The sequence below is a fragment of the Chanodichthys erythropterus genome, chromosome 23, assembly GCF_024489055.1.
Source record: "Chanodichthys erythropterus isolate Z2021 chromosome 23, ASM2448905v1, whole genome shotgun sequence".
In the NCBI taxonomy this organism is placed as follows: domain Eukaryota; kingdom Metazoa; phylum Chordata; class Actinopteri; order Cypriniformes; family Xenocyprididae; genus Chanodichthys; species Chanodichthys erythropterus.
The window spans coordinates 32,269,520-32,296,867 of NC_090243.1; the positions used below are offsets into that span (position 1 = coordinate 32,269,520).

General features: G+C 42.6%; 1 protein-coding gene across 1 annotated transcript in view; it reads right to left on the reverse strand.

Moving 5' to 3' along the window:
* Positions 1-27,348, reverse strand: part of elovl2 (ELOVL fatty acid elongase 2) — a 60,986-nt gene that overhangs the window by 15,418 nt on the left and 18,220 nt on the right. The gene's annotated exons all lie outside the window — the stretch shown is intronic.

Sequence of the window (27,348 nt, forward strand, 5' to 3'; positions counted from 1 at the left end):
GAAATTATATTCACCATTTGCTGCATACATTTATTCTAATGGGAGGTGACTGGAATATCACACCTGATGAATGGGAAGATAGATGGCCCACAAAAATAGTTTTTGCAATAAATGGGAATTTGTAAAATAGTAAGGATTGTAGTAAAAATTAGTAAGGAGATTGCCTTGGAAAAAAAGATGAGAAGAATGTAAACTGTTCAAAGAAATTAGTAAATACTGTGATAAGGCAGAATTAAACCGTGAAGATAAAGACAAACTTATGATATTGCAGTCTAAATTAGACGATATGTATTGCAAAAGAGCTCAAGGTGCGTTTGTGAGATTGCGCACAAAGTAGATAGAGCAAGGAGAAAAAAATACCTTGTACTTCAGCAATTTAGAGAAGAGAAATATCAAGTTTACTGATAAATGGAGTAGAGTGTAAGGATAATAAAACCAGATAAAGGATAATAAAACTAGATTCCTCAAATTTTCTAAAAAAAAAAAAAAAAAAAAAAATCAAAAACTTCATACCCAAGATTAATGATTCATTTAAAGAATTTTGAGTCTGTTTTAAGAATAGAAAAACTGGATGAGGTGAGCTTGAGATTATCATTGAATAAATCCCCGGGTACCGACGGGCTCTCAGCAGAACTAAAAGATTTTCACATCACATAAGCCAATATTTTATTCACAATAGAACATGGATAATATAACAAATATTTAAATGGAGAAATTTTACACTTTTATCAACTAAATGAGCTCATTTCAAATGTGATGCCTGCTACAGGCCTGGATGACTAGTAATTTTCTTATATTAAATTCAGATAAGATGGAAGTATTATTTATGGGGCCAAAAACCTGTACACAGAATCTTTCAGACTACAATCTGCATTTAGAACGATGTACTGTTACTCCATCCTCGACAGTTAAAGACCTGGGTGTTATATTAGATAGCAACTTGTCCTTTGAAAATCATATTTCATATGTTACAAAAACAGCCTTCTTCCACCTCAGAAACATTGCTAAGATATGGAATATGTTATCTATTTCTGATGCAGAAAAGTTAGTTCATGCTTTCATGACATCTCAACTAGATTACCAATTTTATCATATCTACACTGGTTACCCATTAAGTTCTGTATCGATTATAAAGTATTGCTAATGACCTATAAGGCTCTAAATGCTTTAGCTCCTGTGTACTTAACCGATCTTCTATTGCCCTACAATCCTTTACGCTCTTTAAGATCACAAAACTCTGGACTTCTGGTTGTACCTAGGATATCTAAGTCCACTAAAGGAGGGAGAGCGTTTTCACATTTGGCTCCGAAACTCTGGAATAGCCTTCCTGATAATGTTCGGGGCTCAGACTCGCTCACCCAGTTTAAATCTACATTAAAGACACATCTCTTTAGCCAAGCATTCACATAATGCATCTCATACCAGATCAATTGCACATGACTATCTTTGCTTAATGTTATGAACAGCAGCTATGCTAATTATTCTCCAATTGTTTCCTGTTTTACCTCGGGACACTCGTCCCGAGGTGACTAGTGAGGACATCAGCTTCAGTTTGGATCCAGCCTCTTAAGAAGACCTCAGATGACCAACACCTATGAAGAGACGCCAACTCCTGCGAGGACTTCAGAAGATGCAATCATCTGGATCAACATGCACATTGCCCAATTTCTATATCCTAATTATTGTTAATGTAATTCATTTTTCCAGGAGCTCATTGCTTCTACCTTCAGTTAAACTGTTAACAGTGATTGTAAATTAATTGCCTAAATTATTACATTATTTGCTAACTGCATTCTTTAAATTTTGATGTTGACATGCATTCTCTGTAAAGCTGCTTTGAAATGATATGTATCATGAAAAGCGCTATACAAATAAATGTGAATTGAATTGAATTACAGGTTCCAAAAAAATTGGCACGGGGGCAACAAATGGCTGAAAAAGAAAATGAATTTTGAAAAGATTCAGCTGGAAGAACATCTAGCAACTAATTAAGTTAATTGATATCAGGTTTGTAACATGATTAGCTATAAAAGAGATGTCTGAGGCTACGTCCACACGAAGCCGGAGCTTACCCTAAACCTATCTTTTTTTTTTCCTCGTCTGCGTCCACACGAAACCACTGAAAAGACTCAAAACGATGTAGTATACATGCCAGACCATTATGTGGTGCTGTAATTCTGACGCAGAAATGCACTTAAAGCAGCGAAGAAGACTTGGAGCATGCGCATAAACCTTGCGCGCTGAATACAAATTTTAGCAAAGCTTAGAAATAACACTTTATTTTGGTTCAGTAGCTTCTGCAGCACGAACACAAGCATGTAGAGTCGGCTATTGCTGTTGTTGGTGGTGTTTTGTGGTGTTAGCGCGTCTGACCAGGGTCACCACGTGGGGTGATGACATCATCGTTTCAGAAAATATACGGATTGCCCCGTCCACACGACAACGCCAAGCCGGATCCGTGTGGACGAAACGCCTATCCGATAAAAAATTTGTGCGGTTTCACTGAAACGCGTCTCTGTGTGGACGGGGCCTTAGAGAGGTAAAGTCTCTCAGAAGTAAAGTCAAGTCCTCTTCATTTATATAGCGCTTTTCACAATACAAATTGTTTCAAAGCAGCCTCACAGTGATAATAGGAAAATTAATTTACAGATTGTTTTGGCTTTACAGCAGCTCTAAGAAAATATTATTATTGAGCTAAAGTAGGTTTTTGATTGAATCACTTCAGTTGTAAATATTGTTAATTATTAACTTAGGGGGCGCTTAAATTTTCCTACTGAAAACCGTTTATCTATACATGGGGAAAGGAAAGGGAAGGAGGCCTTTGCAGGGGATAGTTAAGTTGACACTTCACGTAGGTCCTTCATCTCAACTGGATACGGCCTGGATCTGGCACACTACGGCAAACCTCGGGATAAACAGAGAGAGACTAATATTAGTGTAGACACCATTCTTCTTATGATGTAGCAATTACATCAGGTGTTATGGGAAGTGTTCACGGTTCCGGCTGACCTAATTTATGCAGCCTAACAATTTACATGTAGATAATGTGTTATGTGCCAGGTTAAAGAGATGTGTTTTGAGACTTATTAGATTCAAACTGGCAGAGTGTGTCTGCTTGCCGAACAATGCTAAGTTTAGGTGCTAAAAAGGAAAAGGATCTATCACCTGCGGTTGATTTTGATATTCTAGGTATTATCAACTGGCCTAAATTCTGAGATTGCAATAGACGTGAATGACTATAAAGCATTAAGAGCTCACTCAGGTACTGGGGAGCTAAACCATTTAGTGCTTTGTAAGTAATTAGCAAGATTTTAAAATCTATACGATGTTTAATAGGGAGCCAATGCAGTGTTGAGAGAACCGGGCTAATATGGTCATACTTCCTGGTTCTAGTAAGAACTCTAGCTGTAGTTTGTTTATCAAGCGAGCAGGGCAACCACCCAGTAGAGCGTTACAGTAATCTAGCCTTGAGCATGAACTGACTGTTCCGCATTTGTTATTTGTCATTGAGAGCATATGTCGTATCTTAGATATATTTTTAAGATGGAAGAATGCAGTTTTACAGATATTAGAAATGTGGCTTTCAAATGAAAGATTGGTATCAAAGAGCACACCCAGGTTCCTAACTGTTGACAAAGACTTAACAGACTTAAGCAGCTATCAAGTTTTAGACAGTATCCTAGGTTATTATGTGCAAAAGCTTTTTTGTCCAAGAATTAGAATCTGTTTTTTCTGAATTTAGTAGTAGGAAATTACTAGTCATCCAATTTTAGCAATTTGTTAACCGCCATTTTTAAGACGCAATAAAAAAAAAAACCTCACAAGCTGTTATAACTAAAAAACTGGTTATAACTGGTGCGTTTTATGTCAAAGATCAAAACGTGAAAATATTTAGAGGCTTTGTTAACCACAGACCTTACTTCAGGCGATTTAGCAAAAACCCATTCAAAAAAACCATAGATTTTAGGGCGATGGAACCGGAAGTCCTAAAATGCTAACTCGCTTTCGGGCTTTGCTTACAAAAACATGTCATCCCTGAGGTTCTCAATAAGTAATAGGCTTCTTTGTATTTGTCGGGGCCCCCTAATTCCCTGGGGCCCTAAGCGGCTGCTGCTTACCTCGCTTATTAAATCCGCCCCTGGATGTAATCCAGTGTTTCTCAAACTTTTTCTGCCATTCCCCACTTTGGTGGTAGGGAAGGGTTCCGAGCCCCACCTGTCTCCAATCGCCCCAAAAAAATGTTAATAAACTAGGCTTTAAGTTTAACTGTTAAAATGTATTAACTTATTTTATTAACATTACATTTTAAAACATTACATTAAATAACAGCATTAAAAACTTTCAAATAGAGAAAATAAAAGTGCAATTATATTATCACTTTGCGTTTTATTTATTAAATATAAATTATAAATTAAATATTATTTGAGTTGATTTTTTTACGCGACCATTATTTTAGAACGTTTCCCCTTATTGTTTCCATGGCGACGCGTCATGCACCCGCATGCACCGCAGCCACAATAACACTGTATGACAGATTTAACGTTTTTATTTTGTTTCTTCTTTTTTATTCAAAATATTCACAAACTTGCTTACCATGTCATCAACTATCTGATATCCGATTCTCAAATATGTAGAAGTGAGTGTGTTTTGTCGTTTAAAAACGTTAATAAATGATCTTGATCTATAACGTGAGATAGGCGCTGCCATGTTTGTTTGTGCAGCTGTTCAGTGAGCCCTGTCAGTTGGATTTATAGGACGTGAAATCAATTTCTCCCGAAATTCATGTAAGTGGCCGGTGATCTTGGAGAAAAATAGAGTAAACTTTATAGTTACTTATACTATGTGTGTCTGATAAAACACGTCGGCAAATTATATTTGAATTGATTGTTACTGCTGCTCCATAAACATCATTATGCACTTTACAAACTCTAAATGTTTTACTAGTACTTATGTATATTTTAATGTCTAACACCTAAAATAAACATTATGTTGTTGAAAACACTGCATAGTTGTGATAAATGACAAGCGCTGCTGAACGCTTCCGTCTCTGGCTCAGCGCCAACCAAAGCGCGAAAGCACAGTTTGAATCTGGAAGTTAAGTGATGTCATTGAATGTTCATAATCCCATATTTGAGACCGTACTCTCAGGGGCACATAAATAAAAATCCCATATGTGGTCAGGACTCAAAAGGTTAAAAGAGATGGGCACAAAAATGACCAAATTTCCTCTAGTTTGTTGCGCCCCACCTGTCATGTCTCTATTCCCCACCAGTGGGGTGCGCCCCACACTTTGAGAAACGCTGATCTTTCAGTAAAAGCCTTTGTGTAAATCCAGCATTGAACTCGTGTAGATTCTGGAAGCTGTCTTCCACGGCGCATCCAGTGTAGAAAATATCACTATATTATAATGGGTTCTATTATCTTTTGATAATAGAAGTACACAACTCTTCCGCTTCCATTATGCTGCGCAACATGGCCTCGCCCACTTTGTTGCATGTTCCTGGGGGTGTGTTTTGCAGGGTTTATGATCACCAACCCGGGAAGAAGCTTGTTGTAGTCCAAACCGGTAGTTTTTGTAGGCATTAAACTGCCTTAACTTTAAAAGACAATATCTCTGTGTGCATTGAACTTTCAGCGCTGTAACTTTGCAGATACTGTTCATGCTCAAGCAGCAACATTACACACTAACTAAAGTTAAAAAAGTGAAATCGCAATGAACCAACCCTTTTAAGCAGATTATATCTAAACTTCCATATAAATTACATGAAAAGTGGAGAAACACAGCATGTGACATTCTTGAAAGAACACACAAATTCCAGGACGTGGTTGCTTTTATTGAAAAGCAAGCAAAGATACTTCAAGATCCTCTCTTCTGCAATATTCTAGATCCTACTTCTACAACACAGGGCATTAAGGCTGAGACAGGGTTTCGTCCTTTCAAGTCTGGGAGTAAGAAAAGCTTTGCTACTTCCATATCACCACTGATATTCAGTACGTAAGAAAAATGTGCTGAGGCTGCAGGTGTTACATTACAGGCCCCCTGTTTGTTCTGTTCTGGCAATCATAAAATGGAAACATGTCATCAGATAGAGTTAAATCCTCATGGAGAGAAGGTTGATTTTCCAAAGGGAAAATTACTATGATTTGAATGTCTTATAAAGGGGCATTTGAGCAAAGTTTGTAGAAAGCATCTGGATTGTAAGACTTGTCACATAAGGCACCCAACAATTCTCCATGTCGAAAGCATGCCCTCCAAAGAGCAACATACTTCCCAGAAGTATAAAGATGGCAGTAACTTAATTGCAATTGCCACAGTGTCAGTAGAACAGAACTTGCTATTTTGCCAGTGAAGATTAAGGCCTGCAATGGGAGTAACATAATACAAATTTATACCCGATGGAAAAACTGCATGTGAGAGGGAAAACAGAAGTTCTACTCAGGAACATGGGACAAGAAAGATCAACATACAGATTGGATGGGTTAGAACTTAGAAGCAGCCTCAACAGTAACATCTTTTTGCCCCTGCCGGAGGTTTTTACTAAAGCTTCTATACAGGTTAGTAAAGAGAACATTCCTACTCAAGAGGACATTCAGCACTGGCCATATTTCAAAGAGGTCAGTTTAAATACCATTGAAGCGGAAGTCAGAGTTGATTGGCGTTAATGCTCCAAAGTTTATAAAGCCATGGAGGGTCATTAATTGTCAAGGAGACCATATGCTGTTCTAACTCAATTCGGGTGGCTTAATTAATGGCCCATTGGGCAGAAGCCCATCTATAAGCAGAAATGAATGACTAAAGGTGTCCTGTAATAGGATTTCAATTTCTAGTGTGAAAGAGCTTCTCTTGAATCAGCTAAATCATGATTTTCCAGAAAAGGCATGTGATGAGAAGCCTGAGTATTCAGCTGAGGACAGAATGTTCCTCAAAATTGCATCAGATTCTGTAGTCAAAAAAGACGGTCACTATCAACTTCGATTTCTTCAAGATGAGGTTCACCTGCTTAAAAATGGAATGATAGCTGAACAGCAAGCTATTACCATCATGAAGAGATTCTAAGGGGATGACGTGTTTTTTTTTTGTTTGTTTTTTTTTTTGCTTTTTTCATGGGTGATGAATTTCTTATAATCAGATCAAATTTGGGTTGTATTTGATTGTGGGTCCTCATTTCAAGGCACATCTAAATAAAGAGCTTCTACAGGGCCTTGATCTTTCAAACAGTCTCCTTGGAGTTATCCTTTGATTCTGTCAAGAACCTGTGGCAGTCATGGTGGATATCGAAGGAATGTTTCATCAGGTTAAAGTCACACCTGAGGATGTTGACTTTCTTCGTTTCTTATGGTGGCCTAATGGTGACATTAACCAACCACTGGCAGAGTATCAGATGTTGGTTCACTTCTTCATTGCCGTCTCTTCAACTAGTTGTGTAAACTATGCAGTCAAGAAAAAGGTAGATGACAATGAGGGCAGCGTTGGTAAAGAGGTTCTTAGTACCATACAAAGGAACTTCTATGTAGACGACAGCCTAACTTCCCTAACCAATGAGGATGCAGTCATTGCCCTAATTCAAGACTTTGCGAGTCTGTGCTACCGGCAGATTCAGACTGACAAAGTGGACAAGTAAAAATCGTTATGTTCCAGCTTCAATTCCAGTAGAGGAGAAGGCCAAAGATGGAGCTGGATCTTGATATAGATAAACTCCCTGTGGAAAGAGCTCTTGGAATTCAGTGGAGCACTGAAACACTCTTTTTTCTTCAAGATTAACTTAAAGGAGCAACAGTCCACCAAGAGGACTATTCTTTCCACTGTAAACTCCATCTACAATCTGACTGTGTTTCATTGATTTTTCCCACAAAAAGAATCCAACAGGAACTTTGCAGAGTCATCTGTGTTTGGGATGACAAGATTCCAGATGAGTTATCAAAATACTGGAAGGAATGGCTTGAAGACTTGGACAAACTTAACAACCTAAGCATTTGCAGATGTTTCAAACCACCAAATTATGGCAAAATAGAAACGGCCCTGCTATATCACTTTAGTGATGTAAATGAATCAGAATATGGTATAGCTACTGTAGCTATCTGCGACTTACTAACATCAGTGGTGCTGTTCATGTTGCTTTTGTATTGGACAAGGTCAGAGTTGCTCCATTAAAACCTTTAACTATCACCAGGCTTGAGTTGGCAGCTGCTGTCCTTGCAGCACAAGTTGACAGGATGCTCAAGAGAGAGATCGAAATTCCACTCATGAAATCTGTTTTCTGGACAGATAGCACATTTGTTTTGAAATACATATTTAATGACACAACATGATTCAAAACATACATTGCAAAAAGAGTTTGCAAAATACGCAACTTAAATGGCTCACTGAACCCTGCAGATGCTGCGTTATGTGGCCTTTTGACTGATTTCTTCCTTCCCAGCAGGCACAGAACGTCATAAGACGTTAATATTTGGTTAAATTTAGGTCGTGACGTCTGGTAACCAAAATTCAATGTCAAACCAACGTCTAATAACAACAATAATTTGACGTCCAATATCGACGTCATTTGACATTGATATTTTGTTGGTTTTAGGTTGTGGTTTTAACTAACCAAAATCCAACATCGAATCAACGTCTTAAACCAACGTCAAAATGACGTCAAATACTGACATTTAGTCGTCAGGTATGGCAACCAAAACCCAACGTCTTCTATACGTCAAAGTGGTAACGTCTATTCAACGTCAAACTCTAACATCATTAGACGTTGATCTTTTGTTATTTTAGGTTATGGAATTTACTAACCAAAATCCAACATCGACTCAACGTCTTAAACCAACGTCAAAATGACGTCAAATACTGGGAGCAGTTTGCCAGGACCGCGCTCTAATGTTGTTATTTTGTATCTTGTTTTACATCCATACATTTGCGCTGACAACGTTTCAACTGAGCATCCATTCACTTGCAGTTCATACTGATTAACTCTACTGATACTGACCTTTTGATTATGTTTTTTTTGGTTAATAAATATTATGATTGAAGTTATTCCGCCGTGTCGTCTCCCTTAATGCTACACCTTTGAGCCAGGTGTAACATATGGGGGCTCGTCCAATTTAAACTTGTTAATTGGTTTGTCGTTATTCGTTTAATTATGTGGAGAGACAGAGCGGAAAATTGGTTCAGAGCGTCGGTTTGCATTTTTGGTCAGCTCTAAAAAAGGTAAGTTCTTGGGTTTTAAAACTGTGTAATTTGTATACTCCCCAGTTAGGATGTAGCAACGCTCTGCGTTGTTTTTTTGTTTTAGTTTGTTATTTTTGTGTGTCTCCTGGGTCGAGTGCACCGCCGTGGTGGTAGTTCCGGACTGTTTGTTCGGGTCCACGGCAGCGGTATTTGGGTGCTTCAAAGGGCTTGACTCTTGGGAGCGCACGAAGACTAGGGAGTAGTTAGTTAGAGGGTTTTTTCGTTAGGATTAGGTGAGGGAGGTAGTGAATGTGTGCACAGTTTTGACCTTAAGAATTACCTGAGCTGAATTGTGAGTAAGCCAAATTTGTTAAATTAATTTACGCGATATTTGATTTCGGATAGTTGCACTATGACATCAGTTGAGCAGTTTTGTAAAGTACCTTCGGATGAGCTATTAAATCTGTGTTCTAAGAAACAGTTATGGGAAATTGTAGATCGATATGAATTGAGTGGCGTTGATAAACGTTTGAGAAAAGATGAGCTGCGAGAAATAGTAAGACACAAGTTAGGCGACCTTCAGATTTTACCAATTACGCTAGAACAAGTAACAGCTGGGGCTAGTCCTGCAGTTCAAAGATCATCAATTTCATTAGTTGGTTTGTCGTTTGAGCAACAGAAAGAACTTATTAGAATGCAACAGTTACATGAAAAAGACATGCGTGAGCGTGAACTCGAAATAGAAAAATGTAAATTGGATGATTTGATGAGACAACGTGAAATGGAATTTGAGAAAGTTAAACATGAGCAAAAGCTGCTTGCAGACCGACAAAATCAAGAGTTTCAATTAAAGTTTGAGAGTTTAAAACTTCGAGGTGAGAGTAGGACTATCGATCGGACGGATTGTTCATTTGATATAATTCATAACTTGAAGTTGTTGCCGGCGTTTAATGAGCGAGATCCTGATGTTTTTTTCTCATTATTTGAAAGTATAGCTGATGAACGGGGATGGCCTGAGTCTGACCGCACAGTTATGCTTCAATCTGTTTTAGTAGGGAAAGCTCAGGAAGCGTATACTGCTCTTTCAGTAGAGGAAAGAAAGAATTATGATAGCGTAAAGTCTGCAGTATTAAAAGCTTTTGAGCTGGTGCCAGAAGCTTATCGCCAGCGTTTTCGTACTTGGAGAAAAGGTGAGAGACAAACACACGTGGAAGTTACGAGAGAGTTAAGTAACCACTTTGATGGCTGGTGTACAACATCTAATGTACAGTCATTTGGTGAGTTGCGCGAAATGATGATTACTGAACAGTTAAAAAACATCGTTCCCGATCAAATTGCAGTTTATATTAATGAAAACAAACCTTGCACTGCTGCTGAAGCTGCATCATTAGCAGATGATTTCGTTTTAACACACAAGAACCGGTTTGTTTGTGGCAATCGGGCTAACGGAAATATTAATTCTAAACTACTGCAACGAGGTGACCGAGGACCACCTTCTCAGAGGGTGATAACTGATTCAATGTGTCGTTATTGTCTGGAAGTCGGACATTGGAAGAATGAGTGTCCGGTACTTAGAAGTAAACAGGGACGCGGCAAGAATAAAAACTCTGCACCTGTTCTCTTAACGAATTGTTTGTCGCGCGCGTCATCTGCGGAAAATATGTCTGTGCTAAAAACGAACTGTTCCGAAATTGAACACAAAGGGTATGTACCTTTTATTTCTGAAGGGTTTGTGTCTCTCGTTGAGGGGCAGGAAGGTATACCTGTTAGAGTCCTGCGAGACACGGGATCATCAGAGTCCTTTATTTTGGATTCTGTTCTTCCGTTTTCATCCACCTCATATGCGGGTAAGAATGTTCTGATCCAAGGAATTACTCTCCAAACGTTGTCTGTTCCTCTGCATAACTTTATTTTACAGTCTCAGTTAGTCAATGGGAAAGTGACTATGGGAGTGCGCCCTTCCTTGCCGGTGGAGGGGGTGGAGGTCATTTTGGGAAACAACCTGGCAGGTGAGAGTGTGTGGCCGGTACTGGCCCCGTCACCAATTGTGACCCCGACTTCCCTTCTCGATCAGGGGTGTGGTGAGTTGTCTGAGGGTGCCTCTTGTGTTGTTACACGATCTAAGTCCAAAAGCCTAAATGACGAGGGTGCTAAATTGTGTGATACCCGTAAGCCGGTTAAGTTTGTTGTTCCTGGATTGTCTCTTTCTAATTTTTCTTGTGCAGAATTGGTGGTCGCCCAGCGGGATGATCCTGGGTTGAAAACTTTGTTTGCTGCTGTTTTACCACCGGAGGATGTGGAGAGTTCCGCAACTGGATATTTTATAGGTGATGGAGTGCTGCTGCGTAAGTGGCTTGCTCAAAAAGAAGATTGTGGTGGTGAGTCAATAGTTCAGGTTGTTGTACCGGAAAAAATTAGAGATGATGTGCTCCGGTTGGCGCACGGCGATATAGCCGGTCACTTGGGCGTAAAAAAGACGTATGACAGAGTTTTGAAGCATTTTTATTGGCCGCTGTTGAAAAAAGATATCTCGCGGTTTATTAAAACATGTCACACGTGCCAAGTGACAGGGAAACCTAATCAGCCACTTAAACAGGCCCCATTGTGTCCAATACCTCCAGTGGATCAACCTTTTGAGCACCTGTTAATAGACTGTGTTGGCCCATTACCTCCTTCTAAGTCGGGAAGTAGATTTCTTTTGACTATTATGTGCCAAAATACTCGTTACCCAGCAGCTTATGCGATGCGCAATATTACAACTCGATCTGTAGTTAAAGCCCTGTCTCAATTTATTTCTATCTTCGGTATCCCTAAGGTCATTCAGAGTGACCAGGGAACGAATTTCACGTCTAACATGTTCGCGGAGATCTTGAAACAGTTGAGAGTGAAACATAACCGGTCCAGCGCGTTCCATCCGCAGAGTCAGGGGGTGCTGGAACGGTTTCATCAAACACTCAAGTCTCTCTTGCGCGCGTATTGCGTTGAATTAAATCGAGACTGGGAGGAAGGACTTCCATGGCTTTTGTTAGCTGCAAGGGAGGTTACACAGTCTAGTTTGGGCTTTAGTCCCAACGAATTAGTTTTCGGACATAAGGTGCGGGGTCCGCTTGCCGTTGTGGGCGATCAGTTAAAGGGAAAACAGCTACCACAAAGTTTGCTGGAGTATGTCAATGGTTTTCGCAGACGCTTGTTTTTAGCTGGTCAAGCTGCACGGAAAAATTTAGAAAAGGCGCAAATAAAAATGAAAAGGCTTTTTGATCGCCAGTCTGAACAGCGTGTGTTTAATTCGGGGGATCAGGTTTTGGCATTGCTGCCTTTAGTGGGCTCTCCGTTTTGCGCAAAGTTTATGGGACCATATACCGTGGTGCGTGCTTTATCAGATCTTAATTATGAAATTGAAACTCCGGATAGAAAGAAAAGGACTCAAATTTGTCATGTGAATTTATTGAAACCATTTTTTTCTCGTACTTGTAAACAATCTGTCAAGTCGTCTGCTGTGGTCAGTTCTGTGACTGATGAGTTGAGTCGATCTTCGGTAGGAGAGACTGGGGGAATTAAAGTGATTCAATATCAGTGATTGAAGAACAAATTTAACATGCGTTATGTACAGTATTATGCACGTTATCGTCTCTGACAGATATCATGTTGAAGCTCAGGCTGACATTTTCTGCCTCTTCTTGGAAAGCGACGATGCAATTAAAACATCCGGTAGTGTGCTGCTTCTCATAGATACTACCATGTATTGTGCACGTTATTTTTTGACAGACATCGAAGTTATGATATTCAAATGATGTGGATTTGAAAACAAATGGATCATACAGCAATAATTATTTATTTCTTTGTCAGCACCCCGGAGTTTGTTATGTCAATATTTTTAGTTCTAAACACATTTTAGTTCTGCCAAAAATATAGCTGCTTGCCAGTGTTGCCAAGTCCTTGGTTTTCCTGTGCAATTTGGCTACTTTTACACTGTTGCCACGTTTTTTTTGTGTGTTTTTTTTTTTCATGTCTATGGCTTGAAGCGACCCCAAATAACATGATATTGACGACGACACTGAAGCTACAGCCTCGTGGCATGGCATGTAACGCAGTACTCGTTCCGTATCTCAGGGAACCAAGGTTACGTTAGTAACCGAGTACGTTCCCATTCGATACTTCACTCGTACTGCGTATGGGGAACGAATTCAACTGCGCCGTGCCACAGCAGGGAATGAATGGACTTGTCTTGGACACCGCGAGGGAACCAGAGGACAAGTGAGAAGGCCGGAGCCATTGAACCCTTGTTAAACTACAAAAGGGGAGTTAACTCCTAGAGTGGCATGAAGCGGAGCTCGATAGAGGCCGCTGGATCATACCGAGAGGCCCCGAGCTTGTAAGGTCGGGATGTCCAAATGATAAAATCTGACAAAAGTGGACGGCGAGGACCAGCCGTCCGCCTCACTGATGTCTTTAATAGAAACTCCACTAGACCAGACCCAAGAGGAAGCCATTCCTCTAGTGGAGTGGGCTCTAACTCCTATGGGGCAGTAACAAAGAGCAATAGCGTCGACTATCCAACGCGAAAGATGTTGCTTTGAGACCGAAGACCCTTTGGTGCGGCTGCCAAAGCAGATAAAGAGCTGATCGAATTGCCTAAAAGGCTGTGATCACTCAGCGTAGGTCCTTAATGCCCTGACGGGGCAAAGCAATTCCAGCTCTCGCTTGTCCGACGAGGGAGGAAGCGTTGAGAGGGAAATGACCTGTGCTCTGAATCGAGTCGAGAGCACCATAGGGATGTAGCCATGCCTAGGTTTCAAAACGACTTTGGAGTCATTGGGCCTGAAATCAAGGCATGCAGGGCTCACGGAGAGGGCCTGCAAGTCGCCAACACACTTAACCGATGCTAGTGCAAGTAGCAGAGCGGTTTTGAGCATCAGGAGCCTGAGGTCAGTTGAACGCAGTGGCTCAAAGGGAGGCCCTTTGAGAGCTCTGAGGACCAAAGAGTGGTCCCAGGTGGGAATGGTGAGAGGACGAGAACGGTGGATTAAATCACCTAGAACCTCTCAAGAAACGCACCACAAGGCTGTTTCATTCCACTGACTGGCCAGCGATAGGAGCATGAAACACTGCGATAGCTGCTACGTAAACTTTGAGCGTTGAAGGGGTGCGACCCAAATCTAAACGCTCCTGGAGGAAAGACAGTATCGGAGATACGTCACACTCCAATAGGTCTTTGTTGCGTGCAGAGTGTTGGGAAAAAATTTAATATGCCAATATCTGCTTCAAGCTATGCAAAACACCTCTCTGAGCTCAACAGACACAGTGTCTGCTGAAATCCAGGGGGGTAACGGTGAGACACCCAAACTGAGAGCTTTCCTGAACCTAGGGTATCAGATAATTTAAATAAGTTCAAAGACAGAAGGGGGACCATTGTGTTTCCTGCTTGTTAATTAAATTAGTTCTAAAGACAGAAGGGGAAGCCATTTGTGTATGTGTATTGTCACTTTTACCCTGTATGGAAAAGTACTGAGAAGAGTTTCTCAAACATTGGGGGTATAAATGTTTGTGGGTTCTCTTGTGTCCTTAGTTCACACTCGGGGCAGACATTGTATGGTTGTGTCGACTGTGGACTCTTTCTTGCAAGAAATAAAATCTTTATAAAGTGAATTCTCCTAAGGTTTGTCTCTTACTAGTGATGTCAGCTAATTAATTTTTGCCGCAACAATTTTGGTGTCAGAAGTGGGATTCCTTGGACGGACCTACTGGACCTGGGCAGCACCGGTGACCTGCAATCCTGACCCAAGTCAGCCCTAACCCCGTTTAGATTCAGGGACGAGGGGCCGGTGCTGTGTATGTCCGGGAGAACGACCACTGGAATCAAGAGAAAAGAACCCGAGACGGCAACGGGAGCTGCTGGTAAGAGACAAACTTGGAAAATTCAGGGGGAGATTTTTTTTTAAATAGAATTTGGTGAAATTGAAAATTGAATTGATAGGGATAAACCATAAGGGGAGTCTGAATCTGTGGCAAATGCAGCGTGAACTGATGTTTTTTACGAGGTAAAAAAAAAAAAAAAAAAAAAAACTGAAATCACGTGGGCGAATAAGAGGGACTGAGTTGTGTGCGGTCCGGGGACTAGAGGGACTGAGTTGTGTGCGGTCCGGGGACTAGAGGGACTGAGTTGTGTGCGGTCCGGGGACTGAGTTGTGTGCAGTCCCGAATAGGGCGCTATTGAGAGCGTCCGCCCAGCTGATCTTGGGTGAAGAGATCAGATCTGTACGGAGACGTCCAACAGATTAATAGCGCGCGCGCGAAAAGCCACAGAGTCAGACTGCCAATATGGGGAAATCCCAAAGCAAGCTAGCTGAATATGAGACACCGGTATTTTGTCAAATGAGAAAATTATATGGCCAAAGATGCATGCAAGATATAGAAAAGTTGATCAAATATCATGATTTCCCAAAAGAAGGAACACTTAGTAGTACAAGGTTGAAAACGGTAAAATTGTCGATCGAAGAAGGGAGTGACATAACGAAGGGTTGTGCTAAAAAACATGTATGTGGGAAATGTGAGAAAACAATTAATTGCTGGGTGGAAGAGGCAGATATAGGGAAAGAAGAATGTTGAAAAAAGAAAAGAAAAATTAAGAAAAGGCGACTGCGCCTCCACAGAATGAGATTACTATTACTAACACATCTTATGCTTGTGCTTTTCCACATGAAACACCGCCGAGCTACACAATTTATCCCAATGCGGAGCTCCAAGGCCTGAAAGTGGACCCCGACCTCGACTGCTCTCCGTTTCCACCGAACCAACCAATTCTACCAGCCAAACCAACTCCAGCTCCCCAGCAGAGAGACGGGGGAGCACGCGCCGCTGAGATGAGAGAAGAGAGAGCGCGCACAGCTGAACGGTCAACAGAAGGAGGAGCATGCGCAGCCGAGCCAACAGCAGAGGGGGCGCACGCAGCTGAAAGCTTCCGGGGCAAAGAAACACTGCCGTCCGGAAGGAGAAAGAGACTAGTGATCCGGAAGACAAAGCAAAGAAAGAAAGGTGCGCAATCATATGTTTTACGTTCCAACACACATGCACGAGCCAGAATGCTGGAGTCAGACGGGGACTTCGATCTGAATCCTGATACCCTCACAGAGAGCGACGAGGAAGAGGAAGATTTTGAGATCCAGAGTCCGAAGAAAACAAAGAACTGGGACAGAACTGCGAAGGAAGAGCGGGTGAGCATCACAGCACCCATGGTGGAAGTTATGGGAACAAATTCAATAGAATTAGTATACCGCCCTTGGAATTTAACCGACATGAAAGAGGCGATATGGCCCACCTGCCGAATCCCGACGACGCAGGGGACCGTTTCGCCACCGAACTGATGACATTCTGCCAAGAGTTCAGCCCGACGCTAAATGAACTGAAAAGAATCATGATGGCAAAGCTGGGAGGAATGAACTGGCACAAGATCAGCGCAGAATTACCAGCAGCAGATCACAGACGAAGTCACGTTAACTGGCATCATGCTTCAAACGACGGATATCGAGCAGCTGTGACGGGACTGACTGAGACTGTGAGGAAAGCATTTCCAGCGCGCATTGACATGTCCAGAGTGAGCCACTGCCGTCAAGAACCAGGTGAGAGCGTTCAAGTTTATTATGAGCGACTCTACAGTGTGTTTTGCAAGCACAGCGGGTTAAAGGAACCAGCAGATCGTGGCGACAGACCAACCACGTGGGAAAGTTGTTTGGCGAATAGTCTTTTGAATGGACTGAGACCTGAGATTTCCCAAGCCGTGAAACACAGCTATATTGAATGGACTGAAGGACGAGTAAGCACCATCATGAAACATGCCTTGCACGCAGAAGATGAGCTGAGGGCAAAGAAGGAAAGGTCAAGAATAAAAGAATTGCAGTTGGCAGCCGTGCAAAGACCGCAAAGATTCAGCGGGAACATATGGGGACACAATTCAGATAAAAATGGCTGTTATCTGTGCGGAGCTGATGACCACATTGTTCGTGAGTGCACGAGATGCAGGAAGTGCAAAATGGATGGACATTGGGCAATAAACTGCCCTGAACTGCGAAAGGCTGACTGAGGAAAAAGGATGCGGAGAGCAGGAGGAGATCGGGTGGACCACGGCCAAGGATGCAAAAACCGCCGCAAAGGGAAGTACACATTTACTAATATCAAACACACACACAAACGCACCCACACCTGAACACATGCACTGATAATGCAATGAAAAAAAAAAAAAGAAAAAAAAAAAAAAAAAAATCTTGCACCTCTTTGTGTGTTTCTGAAACAAACAGAGAAGATTTTGACAAATGTTTGATTATGTATAGCAGTAAGGGATTTTTAAACATGCCTGAATATCCGCTGCTAGTTGAAGGGACAATGATTTCATTTTTGGTAGACTCAGGGGCGACCCGATCTGTTTTGCGATCATGTGACTTGCCATGTGAACCAGCGCTAACAAACAAAACGCATGGTTCTTTGTCTGTATCAGGACATTATATAACAGAACTGTTCACTGTGCCACTAAAGTGTGAGACGGAAGGGGGCCACATGCTGAAGCATGCATTTTTTAACTTCAAAAACATGCCCAGTACCCGTTCTGGACCAAGATTTAATGTGCAAATTAAATTTGGTAATGGTTGCAGATCCCTCAGGCATTGTAGTGAGAGAGGGTGAGCAAATGTATTTGAAAACAGAACCAAAAATGGGTTTACAAATGGCACATAACCAAAACTGAGTGGCCAAAAACAATCTGTGAATTGGGGAAAAATAGAACGCTGTCATTTGGTACAGATTTTATGATGCCTGACAATTTGCATTGCACGTCACTTCGCAACAGAACGAGATACTATGGAGAAAAAAAAAAAAGGGTTCATGTCTTCTGTTCTTTTGCAGCTACATGGAGACAGAATGCGACCAGTGGGTTATTTCTCTGGCAAATTAGATCCAGTAGCAGCAGGCCTGCCGCACTGTCTGAGGGTCGTGGCAGCTGCTGAACAGGCTGTGATGGCCTCTAGAGAATTTGTGGGGTATTCTGACATGACATTAATGGTTTCGCATGCCGTTTCCATGATTTTGCAGAAACAGAAGACATCACATTTGTCAACAGCACGATGGCTGAGGTATCACACAATTTTGCTGGATATGCCAAACATCACAGTCAAGCGTTGCACAGTGCTGAATCCTGCCACTCTCTTTCTAAAAGAGGAGGATGGGGAGGAACATCATTGCTGTTTGACTGCACTCAAACAGATATGTACCCCGCGCCCTGACATTTCGGACACACTGCTCGAAAACAGTGAGCATATCCTGTTTGTGGATGGCTCTGCGTTCAGAGATCCACAGACAGGCCTGAACATAGTTGGTTACGCAGTGACCACTGAATTCGAAACATTGACATCTGGCACATTGCCATAAAATTTTTTTAGCTCAAGCGGCGGAGCTCGTAGCCCTAGCAGAAGCATGCTAGCTTATGGAGGGTAAAAGTGTAACGATTTACACAGATTCACGATACGCGTTCGGGGTTGAGAATGATTTTGGGGCTTTATGGAAACATATAAAAAAAAATTTGAAATCTGATGGCCGGCCAATTCTAAATGCTTCTCTTGTGTCTACTCTTCTAGACACAATTCTCTTGCCAAAACAACTTGCTATCTGTAAATGCGCAGCGCATACTAAAAACAAAGATTTCATTTCAACAGGAAACACAAGAGCAGATATGGCTGCGAAGGCCGCGGCAGCACAGCAGTCAAAGGAACCAGAATGTATTTTATTATCTGAAACTAACACAAATGCTTTGACTTACTTACAGAGTATGCAGGCATTTGCTACAGTAGCGGAGAAGAACCTGTGGAGACGTTGTGGCTGCAAACTTGAGAATGATGTGTGGATGAGCGTGGATGGCAAGCCTTGTTTACCCCGACATTTTTTTCTCTCATTATGCTAAATGCCTCCATGGGCGAGACCATGGAGGCAAAGGGGCTATGGTAGGGCAGATGAAAGACATGTGGTTCACAAAGGGTTTTATTGTGTTAATGTACATGAGAATGAGAAAAAGAACCAGAGTAAATCTAAGCCCATTTGAAATTGTTTTTGGACGACCGCCCTTCATGGGAATGGAAGGGGGTAAACAACAGTTGCCATCCATAGATTTGTGTGAGCACAATATGTTGAATTACTGCAAAGAAAAGTCTTCTCTGTTGTCTAATGTCTGTGTGCGGGAGAAAGATTCTCAGGGGAAACCGGCTGAGACTCCCTTGCACAACATCAAGCCGGGAGATTACATGGTGATAAGGGACCTGAGGAGGAAGAGCTGGAAGGTGAAAAAGCTTGAGCCTTTTATCGTGCTTCTGACGACACACCGCCGTCAAGGTAGCTGAGAGAGCGACGTGGGTGCATGCGAGCCATTGCAGAAAGGTCCCACCAGTGATCGGGGAGGAGGAGCCGAGAGGAGAGGAGCAGAGACACTGGCACAACATGGTGCTGAGCCAACCAGTTTTCAAAGAAAACACATCAAAACTAATCTTCCTCGTACGTCCTGGACGTACAACTGTGCGATCCACTTAGCAGTGCATTTCCAGCATAGTACAGAGAATGTTGAAGACTAATATGTCTCAGCAAATGGGTAAACTAACTGTTTATGACGATTACAATGAGTGGATGAACGAATTTGATGAGATGTTTAGCGAGGAGACAACTAAAATAAATTAGGGGATTTTTATTTATTTGTTTTTATTATTTTATTTAATCTGGGTAACATTTGAAGGGAACCCAGATATCTAAATGTTTCTTTATTTACAAATTTAAGAGAGTGATCATTTATACAAAAAATTAGAGATGAAGAGTGTAAGTGTGATGAGTAACTTAAATTTGCTTGTTTTATTATTATTGTTTATTATTCTTATTTTATTCATACCTACACATTTAAAATTTTTCTTGTGAGTTATCAAAGAATGATAAAAGGGGGAATTGTTGGGGAAAAATTTAATATGCCAATATCTGCTTCAAGCTATGCAAAACACCTCTCTGAGCTCAACAGACACAGTGTCTGCTGAAATCCAGGGGGGTAACGGTGAGACACCCAAACTGAGAGCTTTCCCGAACCTAGGGTATCAGATAATTTAAATAAGTTCAAAGACAGAAGGGGGACCATTGTGTTTCCTGCTTGTTAATTAAATTAGTTCTAAAGACAGAAGGGGAAGCCATTTGTGTATGTGTATTGTCACTTTTACCCTGTATGGAAAAGTACTGAGAAGAGTTTCTCAAACATTGGGGGTATAAATGTTTGTGGGTTCTCTTGTGTCCTTAGTTCACACTCGGGGCAGACATTGTATGGTTGTGTCGACTGTGGACTCTTTCTTGCAAGAAATAAAATCTTTATAAAGTGAATTCTCCTAAGGTTTGTCTCTTACTAGTGATGTCAGCTAATTAATTTTTGCCGCAACAAGAGCACCAGCCAACAAAGACCGACCATTTCTGGGCGTAGAGGCGTCTCGTGGACGGGGCTCTCGCCTGAGAGATGGTATTTAGCACGTCCCCAGGGAGGTTAGCAGGCTCCCATCGAGGGACCAGAGGTGCAGAGCCCAGAGTTCTGTTCACCTGAGAGAGGAGGTCCCGTCTCAGGGGGATTGGCCACAGAGCTTTTGTGGATAGCCTGAACAGCTCTGAGGACCAAACTTGGCTCCTCCATAGCAGGGCCACCAGGAGGACTCTGTACTTGTCTTCCCTGATTTGTCTGATGACCTGCAGGATCAGAGCGATAGGGGGAAAAACGTAAAGGAGGGTACTGGGCCAGACGTGGGCCAGCGCATTGTCCTCCTTCGAGAAATAAATTGGGCAGTGAGATTTGTCTTCTGAGGCGAAGAGGTCTACCTCTGCCTTCCTGAAGAACTCCCAGATCGTGAGAACCGTCTGGGGGTGGAGCATCCACTCGTCTGAGGGGACATTGCTCCGAGATAGCATATCTGCTGAAGTGTCGCATGGCCTGGGACGACTTCTGTGCTGCGGTGAAGCGTTCCGTAAAGCCCTCTACCGCTGGCCCGAAGAGACCAGAGGGAGAGACCGGGGCGTCCAAAAAGACAGTCTTGTCCATCTCCTTTATCTCGGTCAGGTTGAGCCACAAGTGGCGCTCAAGCACGACCAGGCTGGCCATGGATCATCCAATGAATGTGGCCTTTGTGGCATTCTTTGTGGCAAGTCAGTGGCGCTGCGGAGGTCACGGAAGGCAGGTGCATCGATGCCGGACTCGTCCAGAGAATGGAGGAGCTTAAGCCTGAAACACCTGGAAAATCGCCATGGTGTGAAGCGCTGAGGCAGCCTGGCCCACGGACGTGTAAGCTCTGCCAGCCAGGGCAGAGGTGGTCCTGCAGGGCTTGGATGGAAGGGTAGGTAGGTGCTTGTAACCCTTCTCTTCGGAGCCATCCACAGAGGTGAGGGCTGAATAATGTGTAGTCCGTAGGCGGGCAGAATACGGGGCGCGCCACGACTTAGTCAGCTCATCATGAACCTCTGGGAAAAACAGGGCGGAGCGTTGGTGAGGGGCCTGGCAATGACCCGGCAGGAACCACTCATCAAGCCTGCTCCGCGATGGCTCTTCTGGCAGGGCCCATTCGAGGTCCAAATCCTCCACTGCCTTCGAGAGGATGCGGAAGAGCTCGGCATCCATACCTGGCTTGCAGTCAATGGGCTCCAGCGAAGGAAGGTAGGCGGGGTCCTCAGAATCACCGGCCCATCCTTCAGTTTCAGAGGCCGCGAGAGACATGGAGCCATCAAGCGCTCGTCCTCAAAACCGCCGAAGGAGACGAGATCGCTCGCTTCTGCCGAGGGATGCAGCTCAGGGCGGGAGAACAGGACAGGGGACTGCTCTCTCGAGGGTGAGGTACGTGGGGGCTGAGCCGGCGTGACCTCATCCAACTCCATGCGCTGGGCTGCTCTGCCCTGCCCTGCTGTCTCTTCCTAGCCGGTTCGCAGGAGGAAAAAGACGGGAGGGCACGAGCAGCGGGACCGCCTTCACTGAAGAAGTGAGAACATGAGGTCCCGGTGAGCGCAGCCTCTTCGTGGGGTCTGCCCAGGCAGCATGCCCGTCGTCATCATGCAGAGGGGTTCTGCATGTGCCACAAGAGTGGTGCAGCATTTGCAAAGCTCTTTATGCGATTCTTTTGTCTTCTCAGGTGAGAATCACCCATTATTCATGATGATTCACGCCTCCATGCATACTGTGTTTCTTGACCAAAGATGTTTTAGAAAATTTAAATCTCTCTATTGTTTTATATGAAGGAGTAGGAAGGATAATTTTACATAATTTTGAAGCAACAACTCTAGTCTACAATCTCCAATACCCAGAAGTCTTGTGAACACAGATTTAATATAATTTTTTTGGCCTTATTTCAGTGACTTAAGTTTTTTGTTTTTTCAATAACCACGCATTATTCCACGTTATTCCTTCAAAAACACAAACATGTACATACATGTTCCTCACATATTATGGTAGCCTAGTTTGTGCTGAATACAGTGTAATGACACTTTTGTCATTTATATGTTTATGAACAACTGAAAAAAGCACAAATGTCAGGGCATGTCAAAACTTCTCCTGGCCCCAAATCAGCCTCAGACTCCAGAGGGTTAATGATGTGATTGACAGCAGGTTGCGTTAAGGACCCATCAGCCTGTGCCATCTAGAGTTTAATGACAGAACTTGGTATGTATATATATAAAAATGTCAATTTTCAGTGCTTTAATTTGGAGCAAGCGATAAGGTGTAATGGCTTTATTGCGTCAGATATATGCAACTTTGTTCACAGCTGAATAGTTATCAGTAATGAATCCATAAAGTAAGCAACATCAGACTTTGAATTATATTTTAGTATGCTAATAGCTTTTTATAATTAGGGTTGCATGTTTGTCACATCTTAGTTATCAGTGAGTGTTTCAAGAGTAATGAATTATCACAAAAATTTAAAGTACCTATTCGATTAAACCAGTTATTCATGGAGACTAGAAATGATCAAAAATTGAGCACAAACAGTACAAATTGAGACAGACTTAAACACACTAATGTGGATATCAAGAACCTCATTTACTAAATAGTTCTGTAACAGCCAGGATTATCTGAGCTGGGAGTAAAGTAAATACATAGCAATATACTGTACAATATACGTGTTCAGCAGACACGATGTTTAGGAACACTTAGCTGGGTCTGACGAATATGGTAAGAGCTAAAACATTTAAGGAAGGAGAAGCACAAATAAATATCTGTCAAAGTTGTGTTTATAAGAGATCGGACTTTTACAATGTCTGCTTCCATATAGTCTCTGGATTTGTCCAAATTTGCGCATTGAATCTTTAAATATATTTAGCCAAGTATTGGCTTGGCTACAACTAAGTATTTTTTGTGGCTTCAATATATTCTTATTTTATGCATTGTGGCTGAATTGTACACATTACTAAAGTCCTATTCTGACGGGACTAGTTTTCCCAGAGAACATTAGAGAAATTTGTGTTTCACAAGTGTACTTTGTGATTTTAATCACGTCCCATTCTGCCATGTCTGTTTTTCCCACACAATCTCAGAAAAAAAATGACAGAGCAAATGACCTATTGTTCTCTTTCTGTCTGTCACTTTTGACACTGTCAAAATACAGACACCAGGGGTCTCTTTTGGGAGTCCAAACACCTCTGGCACATTCAGAAAAGGAAAATGAAATTAGCGAGTGAAATTTGCATGCATGGCCACTCCATTTGCTTTATTCAAGTAAGCATTGTTCTTTGGAGGCCTCTGCAACATGTGCTGAGGGCAAGAACGGGGATGAAATAGGAGAGCTTCTGCCGGGTGAATTCCTTGGACCTCTCATTCCTCCACTCGCATGTGTCTTCCAGTAGAGTTCCCAGATTAGTTTGAGAGCTCGCCTGGAGCAGTCTGATGCTTAAGACTCAGCTGGGCCCTCAACCCCAGTCTGAGGCTGACAGTGAGATGGCTGCCATGCTTGCCTGAGCGGCCGCAAGCATCAGGTTGGAATCATAGGCGGAGCGTGGCTACAGGTCAAAAATTAACTGGGGCTTTGGTCAAAAATGCACCTGCAAATTAAAACTAAATCTAGTAATAAAGTGAAAATGAAAATTAAATGAAAAGTGTTGATTGCGGGATTAAATTTAGATCTGCTTATGCTGCATCATACCTTAAAAGTTTTACATTATTGTGAACTATAACCAATCACACACAACCCTGCAGAGTTTATAAATGCAATGGCCAATCAGAGGCGTTAAGATTAGTAATCTCTAAAACACCAGAGTTTTGTTCAGTGCGCGAGCTGACTGAATTCTGACTGAATTATGCACTCGCAAATACTTTCTTAAACTGATCATAAACTGATAAACATAAACAGATACTTGAGAGCATTGAAACTAATATAAATAGGTTTTTCTGTTACAACATATTTTTGCAGCATTGTAGCCAATGTAGCCAATTATAAACATATCCCTCTTGAACGCAATGGCCAATCAGATGTGTTTAAGTTAAAATCCCCTCACCACTCAAAACACCTGAGTTTTTGTCCAGTGCTGAGATCTGCGCACTCAAATCCTCTCATTATAATTTAACTTGTAACAAAAAAGTGTAGACATTATGTAGGTTAAATAAGATATTCATTGTACAATCAGCTTAGTTGATTAGCAGAACTTTGTGAGATTGCGATGAATTAAGATGAGTGACAGCTGGTAAAGTGAGTGCTGTAATGCATGCTTTCTAGGCGATTATCCGTTCAATTTTAAGAAAACGTATGTTTTGCTGAATTAGGTAAGATAAGGCAGTAGGCTATTTATTATTCTAACTGACTGCCATGCCCAAATCACACATATGCTTGCCTGTTCAAATAATAGTGGTCTGGGAACATAACCACTTTAATAACAAGAGCTTTTATGCTGGAATGTGTAGGTTGTTGATAGGCAACACGTAACTATTTCATGACATTATATTTAAATGTGTTTTTAAGGAGGAATCGCATCTAGCCTTACCCTGGAGTTGGTTCACCCTCCGCCTATGTTTGGAGTGTACTCCTCTGCCCTGTCCTGAGCGCTCGCGGCTCGATGATGGGTTCATGGGGTCTGAGCAGAAGGCACCGCCATGCTCTGCACCAGTTCCTTGCACCAGTTCCTGCCAGAACACGATATACCTGCTCCTCTATCCTCACCATCCTCAATGTTGGTTTGGCGAGGGGTACTTGGAGGTCCCTCAGGTGGAGAGAGCGATTGCGGTGCATCTGTGCCTGCAAAATGCCGCCACCTGGTGGCATTCCATCTAGGGAGTGTAAGTTTCTTTGTCCCTCATGGCAAGAACCTACAGTGCCTCTGAACAAGCCGCTTCCGCTATGCATGCCATGGCCATCCTGCAGGTCTACAAGGCCAAGGCATAAGATATACAGGAGAAGATGCAGGAACTTTGTTTGGCAACCAACTTGTGGGTCAACCTGATGGGGATGCAGGATGCTGTGAAAGTACACTTTCTTGATGCCCCCAGCTCTCATGCTGGCCTATTTGGTAACACTGTCAAGGATTTTGCACGGCAATTCTCTGCAGTTAAATAGCAGACAGAGGCGATTAAGCACATTGTCCGGCAACCAGGCCCAGACAACGGACCTCTTGTAGGATGGTGGCACCACCAGCTCATCCACAGGCTACTAAGAACCCACGTAAAGCTTCAAAGCAGACCTAAGATCCGGGGAAGGAGAGGAAGCCACTGACCTCACCTCAGGCTTGAGGTCGAGCCTCACTCCTGGCAGGGGGGCGGGAGGAGAGCAAATTCCATCAACCAGACGCTATCAGGCAGATGGCTGCCAAACAGTCAGCAAAAGAGAAATCTTTCCCTGCGTCTCACACACATGGCACTCATGGCCCTCATTACCACAACGGCCAGGCAGTGAACATTGGCACCAGAACCTGGTCGTACACGGCTATATCACTTCCTCGTGTCCGAATTCCAAACCATACTGTCCCACTTTTTTAGAAGCCTTCCGTTGGGGTAACAAGCACAATAGTACCAATATTACCAGTACCAAAAGTGTGGAGCTACACTCATTGCAGAATGTTGACTGGTTGACAGAGAATCGTCACTTGCGTGTACTACAAGGTGAATGACAACATAATACCATTGCAACACATATTTTCCATCTGTTTTTCCTTTTGCAGCCTTCAGCCTTTGCTCAAACAAAGCTGCTGTATGTCCTCCATTGTTGTTTACTTCACTTTCACAGAATGACGCCGATCACTACTTTCCGGCATACACCAAGCCTATGCATACACCACGCATATCAAGTAAGGGTACTGTTGGCGGTGGAAACTCAAGCTGGATCAGGGTTTGCCGCCCCGAAACGTACTGTACTGTACTGAACTGAACCATACCGCTCAGTGGAAACGAGCCATTAGTGAAGGATGAGATAGAGCCTGTCCTTCCAGCTGACATGAAGAAGGGGTTTATCAGCATTTACTTCATTTTACCCAAGAAGGGTGGGGTCTCTGACTAGTCATTGGCCCTACGAGTACTGAATCTGAAAGTATGCATTTCCCCCAGTGAGCCTCACTGCACACATGTCATGCAAGATCAGGGAGGATGTAGAACAGGCCATATTGGCCCAACTAGACCAGTTCTCAGAGCTTACGCTGATGGCTTCAGACCCTCCCTGGCAAATCCCCCTGAGGAATGACCTTATTTCTCAGGGGCAGGGCACAATCTGGCACCCACACCCAGACCTCTGGAACCTCCACATCTGGTCTCTGGACAAGGCGAGGAACTCAGAGGGCTCAGTGTCTTTCCAGGCCTTCCTGGAGGAAAGAAAGCACTGATCCAATATCAAATCTCCATGGGTCTCCCCACTATCTTGGCTCATCAGCACAAACCTAACTGACTGAAGCAGGGAGTGGCCATGCATGCAAATTTCACTCACCAGTTTCATTGGCATTTCTGAATATGTCAGAGGCTCCCAAGAGTGACCTCTAGTATCTATATTTCGACACAACATCGAACAGTACAAGGTTTACAACAGTAACTGAGATGTTTTTCAGCTAACTCAGTGGTCCTCTGAGAGATCTAATCTCATCTGAATGTGAATGTATGTGATTGCTGATATTGTACTGTTCTAATGCTTCTCCTTATTTGTTTTTTTACCTACTTAACCTACTGGTTGCACACCAATCTTCTGCATGCT